The following is an 8,602-nucleotide window of genomic DNA, read 5'->3' as shown; positions in this document are numbered from 1 at the left end:
TGTGTACCAAACAGAAAGAAAATAGAAAGAAAACAGAACCTTACCCGTAAACACCAAACAGAAAGAAAACAGAAAGAAAACAGAAAGAAAACAGAAAGAAAACAGAAAGAAAACAGAAAGAAAACAAAACCTTACCGGTGTGTACCACACAGAAAGAAAACAGAACCTTACCCGTAAACACCAAACAGAAAGAAAACAGAAAGAAAACAAAAAGAAAACAAAACCTTACCGCTGTGTACAAAACAGAAAGAAAACAGAAAGAAAACAGAAAGAAAACAAAACCTTACCCGTGTGTACCAAACAGCAAGAAAACAGAAAGAAAACAGAAAGAAAACAAAACCTTACCTATGAGAGGATTCCTCCTCAGGTCCAGTACCACCAGGGTCGTGTTGTACTTGAGGACTTCCAGGAAACTTTTGGCACCGGACACGCCGATACCACAGGACTGGAGGTCTAGAGCTGGACAGTGGGGGAGGGGGGGGGAGTAGATGAATGATGTGGATAATTGCATGGGCGATTGTACATCTCTTAATATTGATGAACACACTTGGACATTTCTACATTGAAAAAGTTAAAAGGTATGTGTTTATTCTTAGAAAATTAAGGTGTTTTTTTCTCTCAAATAAGCTATTAAGTCTAAGGTCAAGTAAAAAAAAAACAATCTTTTATCTTCAGTACAAGTGTTTTTTTTAAAAAAAGTTCACTTCAAATATTTTTAACATTATTTACTATTAATTCAAAGGTCAAAAGGTCAGACTATTCGTTACCTTTTAGCCAAAGGTCAAAAGGTCAAGTTATTCGTTACCTTTCAGCCAAAGGTCAAAAGGTCAAGTCATTCGTTACCTTTCAGCCAAAGTTCAAAAGGTCAAGTTATTGTTACCTTTCAGCCAAAGGTCATCTTTCAAGGCCTCGGCCAGCAGACGAGCCCCGTCATCGCCCAGCATGGGGTTGTTGTTGGCCGTGATGCGCCGGATGCCGGACATCCGGTCAAGGTCCGGTCGCCGGTACCGCAAGCTGTCCCTCCAGGCCTCATTGTGTCTCTGCATGCCCTGGTGCTGGAACAAGACGGGGGGTTAGAGAGTCACGTGGGTTGACTGGAGGTCGGAGGTTCGAATCCACCAGGGATCTCATATTTTGGTAAGATGTTGTGTATGTAATAACGCCAGGCTAGGAATTAGGGCTCGCAAATTTCGGGAAATATGATAAAGGCTAGTTTATGTGTCACGCTGGGTGGTATAGCAAAAAAATAATAATTCTTTAAATAGCGTCTACCTAGGCTTTTTATTCTTCTTCTTCGTTCTTATTTGTAAAGATTGTCGGGATTTTCTCCAACAAAAGTATTATGGATATACACGTTATGCGTTGTATAGACCGTTGACTCCAATTTAAACCTGCTTTTCTTTTTGGGTTTGCCTTTGTCCATCCAAGAACAAACTAAAGGCAGCTGTTGTTTGATTTAGGAGTTGTCTCTCCTAGAAGAGTGGCTGTCCCCAGCTAACGAGCCTCTTCTGCCCCGAAGATTCGAACTTTAGACTTTTCGGTTTAGCAACCATGAGCTATACCAGCCCGACTATTAGTTGATATGTTTTTGTTTTAACACTATACATAGCAAGAAAAGGAGATGCGATAATTTCATAGATTCGTTGTTTCAGATACACGCACAATGTGTACACATTCTGAACCTTTCTTTTTCAAATATCATATCTAGACTTTTTTTAACGTGTAATTTCTACAACACAATAAACCAGATGCATGCAAGCAACATGGGAATACATCTGGATATACAACACAAAGAGAGAATAGATGAGTTCTATCAGGATTTTAGAATGTCAAATGACGAAAAAAAAATAGATAAGGACTCCCTTTGCAATCATAATAATGCCCTCTTCTCCACCCGCATTCGTGTGTGTGTGTGTGTGTGTGTGTGTGTGTGAGAGAGAGAGAGAGATAGAGAGAGAGAGAGAAAGTGGGTGGGGGGTGATGAGGATCAGACTTGTATAATAGGTGACAATAAACACACGCACACACACGCTACCACACACAAACACTCATACCCCCCCCCACCCCCACAAAAACCCTCACACTAACGGATCAAGGCAGAAAAAAACTATCTCTAATAAGCCCCCCCCCCTCACACCCACCCACCCTCACACAACCCCCCCCCCCACGCTAACAAAAAAAACCTATCTCTCATAAGCCCCCCCCACCCCCACACAAACCCTCACAAAAATCCCCACACAAACAGATCAAGGCAGAAAAAAAACTATCTCTCATAAACCCCCCCCCCCCCACCCTCACCCCCCCCCCCCCCCACCCTCACCCCCCCCCCCCCCCACACTAACAGATCAAGGCAGAAAAAAAACTGTCTCTCATAAATTCTTGTCACAACTGGCTGCTGACATCTCCCACACTGGGCGACACGCGGAGATAACACCGTATCGATACACCGCGGCACTTTACGAGCCAAAAAGACCATCCGATTCCAATTAGCGGATTCGACACCGTCCTTTCATCTGGTATCGGGGTTAATGCCTGTGAGCGGGCGACACAAAGAGAACAAAGGGCAGATAAAAACCGGATCACAGGGGGGGGGGGGGGAATATCGATAGTTCTCTCCCCTTGTCGCCGCCCTTGACTGACTGTCAAAACAAAAACAAAAATAAATAAATTTGTACCTAACAAGTTGGTCGTTTATGTTTCTGTCACGGATTTTTCCAAATGGGTAGATAGCCTAGACAGAAAAAAAAAAAAAAAACATAAAAAAATCGGGAGCGATCTCCCCTAAACTTTCTCGAATATTCTTTTATAAAAAACAGGGGATGGGAACTCGGGATATAGACATGAATTTTAATCCATTTTAAATACTTAAACTTTTTAAAAATAGAATAAAATCTCGTAGAAAAAAAAAAAATTGCACACATGTGAACGCCAAATAAAACGTGCATAATAGTGCGGAATATTATTAGTTTTAATTCACATGCGTTTTTTGAGAAATCAGAAATAGCGTAAATTAGTACTTCCAATCAACGGAAATTACTCAAAATTTGACAGAAGGTCGAGAATTAGATCTTTTACTTACATGTGAAATTTCATTTATATCTATATATAGAAAAAGTACCACTTCCGGTTATCGGAAATCGCTCAAAAGTTGATCAGGATCTACGATTTTGATAAAATACTTATATATGAAATTTCATCAACCTAGCTGTAACGGTACTGAAGTTATCGTGTTTACACACAGACAGACACACACACAGACAACGGACAAAATTGCAGCAAAGTCCAGTTTTTACGACTCGATAACGCATAAAACGCCAACATGTTTATATATTTGTATTTATAATTTTTGTCCTCTATACTCCGGATGTGATGAAGGACTGAGGAGTAAAACGGTGAAAACTGTCAAAATTTCATGTTATTTTTGTGCACGTTTACAATACTTTCTCTATACTTCGTATATACGAGAAAGTAAAAAAAAACTGCATACTTTCTTATTCTGAACTTAGGAATTCTAGAGAGGATCTCTAACAAACATACTTACAATTTAAGTGTAAGTATTCTATATATTCGAATCTCGAATACAGAGAGGTAAAAAGCAGGACTGCACTAAACGATGAAGTAAGAACAAGATGGCGATGGCTAGGTCACGTCCTCTAAATGTCCAAAAACAAAATGGCCGCAGAACATGGCATCGAGATGGATTGCACATGGGAAAATGAAATAGGGAAGGGCTATTGCGAACATGGGGGGAGGGGGGGGAGAGATGAAAGATTTAGGCTACTGACCACAGGCAAAACTTTTCATGTACCCAGGGGGCTTGCCTAGGATAGGGAGTCATGTTGGAGTTAAGCCACTGCCTTATGCTATACAGCGAGCTACATGCATAAATACTTCAGATAGATTGGGATACATACTTTAGGTAATCTTTTTTGGCCATATGGTAGCCTACTAGCTACTTATAGATTTATAATAATTATATGGAAATAATTTCATCGGGTACACCAATGTGGGATACATACTTTAGGTACTTTTTTGGACCTATTGGAGCCTACTAGCTAGTTATTGATTTATATGGAAATAGTTTCCTCAGGTACACCAATATTTTAAAGCTAATCCTCCAGCTACATGCTACAGCTAGATTATGGGGCTTTGGTTAGAAATAGTCAAACAAAGTAACGATGAATAAAAGCCTAAATAAAGAAAACAATACAATACATAAGACAAGTAAAGATCCCTCTTTAGGCCTTAATATCCATGTTTTTTTTTTACCTCGGCATATGCAAGGATAGCGTAGTCAGCACTATGCCCAGCCGTCTTTACATTCACTAACGTGAGTCAGGTACCCATCACAGCTGGTTGGACTTAGTGACTTGAACTGAGATTCAAACTCGAGACTTTCAATTTAGCAGTCTAGCGTTCTACCGTTAAGCTACGCCGTACCATATTATTAATAATACCTATTATTAAAAAGCTAAAAAAAAATCTAAATAAAGCTATATCACATGACTGACAAAATAATATAAACACATGTGACATTCCATTAGTTAAGTTACTTCGATATAAGGCATACCACACCCGATGTCTAAAAACGATGATTATTGCAGGCAACAATCAGATGTGATGCATTTTTAAACGGACCACGCATACATAACTATCATATCAAAATTACTATAAATCAATAGTTTAAAAAAAATAGCGTTTGCAATTTTTGGAGATTGAGAGAAAGTGTAGAAAAATTGTATGCATAGAAAGATAAACCATGAGCTGCAAAAAGCACTTTCGTTGATTCATTACGACCCTCGACCCCCACCCCTCTCCCCACACACACCCCCACAACTAGTGCGAGGTCCACACGCCACATGCACACAAAAAACCACCCCGAAATAAAACACTCCATCCAAGGGCAGCTCACTCTATACGCATTCACCAGGGGAGACGATCCAACGCGCCGGGTTGATAAAAAGGGCGACGACTCTTTATATATGGGCTATAAGATGTCGCGACGGTTGGATGGGAGTTGTCTGCCGATGTATGAATGTCTACCGCCGATCGTGTATGATTAGGGCGCCCGTCAGTTGAGAGGGGGGTGTGGACTCACCAGGGAATAGATCTCTGTGATGGGGTCTATAGAGGCGTTACACAAGGGTAGAAGATACAATCACAACAAAGTATATCTCGCCTTCATGTGTGCCACAGAAATATAAAAAAACACAATTTACAAAAACACGATTTTAAGTTGATTTATGGGGCGGCGTGGTCGAGTGGTAGAGCATAGGACTGCTAACCCGAAAGTCTCAAGTTCGGATCAGGCATGTACACAGAATGTCTCAGAATTCACCCAGTTTTAATTGGTACCTGGCTCATTTTAGAGAAAGTAAAATCGGTTGGACATAGTGCTGACCACATTCACCCTACATATGCTAAGGTCACAGAAATAGATGAACTCTAACTTGCTCCATGGACCGTTTTGTTCGAAAAGGGATTTTTTTTTTTCAAGCTGCTTAAAACGGAAGTAATGTTTTCTACATTCAAATAAAGTCTATGTTCCTTGCTTCTAACTCCGCACTCAAATATATGTTTTACAAACTAACAAACAGAACACAGTGACAAGAACTTAAAAACAATTTTAAAAAAAATTACACAAAAATTAAGTCAAGTTTCCATATTGGACCAAAACAATATAAAACTGGGCGGTTCCCACGGCGGAAGTGACGTATCTTGTTGCCAGATACACTAGCCGTTACACGCCAATTTAATACGCCATTTTTTTGTTTGTTTACCTGATCGATATCAATCAATGACCAGCTTTAATCACTGCAAGCTACAATATGAGCTGTCAGACAACTCCAGTCGGTACAGTAACGCGGCGACTCGATTATTTCCCTTGGCTAATGACGTCAGTATAACCTGCCCGTCAATATGACGATATTACAAGCTAGTGAGCTCCCTATTTAATAACATCAGTGTCAAATAAAAACCGAGTTGGTGGTACCATAGTGTGCTGAATTAACGCCCGAAATTAATCGTTTCTTGTTATCGGACAAACTTTACCTGTTTAACTCCCTTGGATTAATTAATGACGTCAAAGTCACTAAACGATTTTCAGACTGGATCGTTCCCCTTTAATAAATACACAAATGACATCATTAATGCCAAAAGACGACGTAATGCCAGGATTTTACTGCCGTAAAACACAGCAGTTGCATTTTGCGACGTGTAATAAGATGACTGCCCCCCCCCCCCCCCCCCCCTTACCGCCTCTATCTGAAGGACAGGACCTGATTGGTTCTTAACGTTCCTTTCAAATAACCGGATTTATAGCAATGAACGCTTTCGTGTATTTATAAAGAAAAACAACAACATCCATCATGTCTTTGCTGATTTTGTTACAGTCGATACACTTGCGAAAACCCTGCGCTCACTACACTAAAACTGAAAACAATCTCTGCGAACAGACCTCTCTATAAAACTACGATCATTACAGACTCAAGTTATTACTTAATAATCGAGCATTTCCATCATCCATGTTACCAGCCGCTAGACTAGCCTTTCGCTCACCTAGTGCATCGCATCATGTAGTTTAGACCAAAGCGGCAGTTCAGTTAAGGGACATCTTATAGTTTCTACCCCGGGGTTACTAACTCTTGACCACGCCGTTCCCTAGGTCGTAACATCAAGACTTGACTTAATCCTGTAAGGCTCACGTTGAGGAAAGGGCCGCAACCACACTTTTCCAACGCACCCAATTATGGATTGAGCTCTTCAGTTGGGCTCATGTGAAACAAGAGTTACCCGACTTTTATTGTCTTTAAACTGTCTCATAACTTGTTTGTGATCCTTGTGTCTGCAAACTACCAAACTACAACCAACCAAAATGCACAATGTTTATTTTAAATGTGTCTCAAAGTATATAAGTGAGAGGAACTCTTGGAAATTGACAGGCTAAAAACTAGCGAGGCTCTTTGAGAAAAATGGCCCTTATAGAGTGTATACATATACCCACAACATACACGAACACATTAAATACATACAAAATATGTGCGGCGTAAAGTGTACTTCTCTAGACCTTGCGATCCATTGGGTAGACCTCAAACATACACGCACGCATTAAATACATACAAAATATGTGCCGCATAAATTAGTTTCCTTCTCTATATTTTGCGATCCGTTGGGCAGACCTCAAACATACAGGCACGCATTAAATACATACAAAATATGTGCGGCATAATCAGGCTGCGACCGGTTAATGTGACATCGATGTTCCATTAATTCGTGCCACGACACGTCACTTCCGGGTTTACTTGCGCATGTTTTCTCTGCTGGCTCCTGCCCACGTGATTTATGAAGGGGTGATAAATATGCTGAAATATGGGATTTTCATGTAATGGACAGGCTCATGGGTCAGGGTGGTGGGGCGGGGGGTGAGGTGGATGTCACGGTGATAGATGCCGCTAGTCTCTGCAGAAATGAGGAGCCCGGGGATGGGGGGTGTTGGAATAAGGGTAGGGGGTTAGACTAGACGCCAAAAAAATTGCAGCGATTTATTTCAAATATCGAAAGACAAGAACTCGCAGAGTAAGCCTGTAGGGTTATAATTGAAATATCTTAGTCTAAATGTCTAGCAATATGATATATATATATATATATATATATATATATATATATATATATATATATATAATATATATATATATATATATATATATATATATATATATATATATATATATATATATATATATATATATATATATATATATATATATATACATACATACATATATATATATAAATTGAAATTTTGAAATACTATTCATCGTTTCCAAAATGCCATCCCAGTTGTATTCGTTGGGTGTTCTTTAATCAGAAAAGTGTATGTAAGTTTAAAAAAAGTACTGAAATAAGTAATATAGTAAACAAAAATTACATTACAATAACAAGGTACTGGGCAAAAGTGGGCTAACATGTATAAAGTAAAGAAACTGACATAAACTGTATCTGATATAAAGAAATTGGAGAGGCAGGCTTTACGCTACGGGTCATGCTCCATACATGATGACATACAAACGACATACAAATCACGTACCAGCTTTACTCTGTTTACGTTATATGTGTATTTATTTTATAATTTGTTTACCCTGCACTAGCTATGATAAAAGTTGTACAAAACTATCCTATTTCAACGAACACAATGATCATACGCTCAAAGGTCCGATTCTACTTTTGATATAGATCTAACCCCATTTATTCTGCTCACAGCTTGAGGTCATACTAAGTACCGACATTTAGAAAATAACCCCATATCGTTATAATAACCGCACTAAAAAAAAAAAAAAAAAAAAAAAAAAAAAAAAAAAAAAAAAAAAAAACAACAAATCCATGGCAACTACCTGAAATGTATGACGTCTTAATAACGACAATTTTTGAAATTCGAGCACATGACGTCATCACCGGGAAAACCCCGAGCCGGAGAGATAAACAAATTAATTGCAAATTTTTAAACGCCGTTTGGGTAAAGCCGCCATTCATCTCAATCAAGCAATTAAAAAAAAAATTGAAAGCCCCCCGTTATGTAATTGGCTTTCTAGGCTTAAAGGAGGAA

This window comes from Physella acuta, unplaced genomic scaffold (assembly GCF_028476545.2).
Source record: "Physella acuta isolate Inbredline_101_S28 unplaced genomic scaffold, ASM2847654v3 ptg000551l, whole genome shotgun sequence".
Taxonomy (NCBI): Eukaryota; Metazoa; Mollusca; class Gastropoda; family Physidae; genus Physella; species Physella acuta.
Note: the sequence above shows the minus strand (reverse complement) of the source record.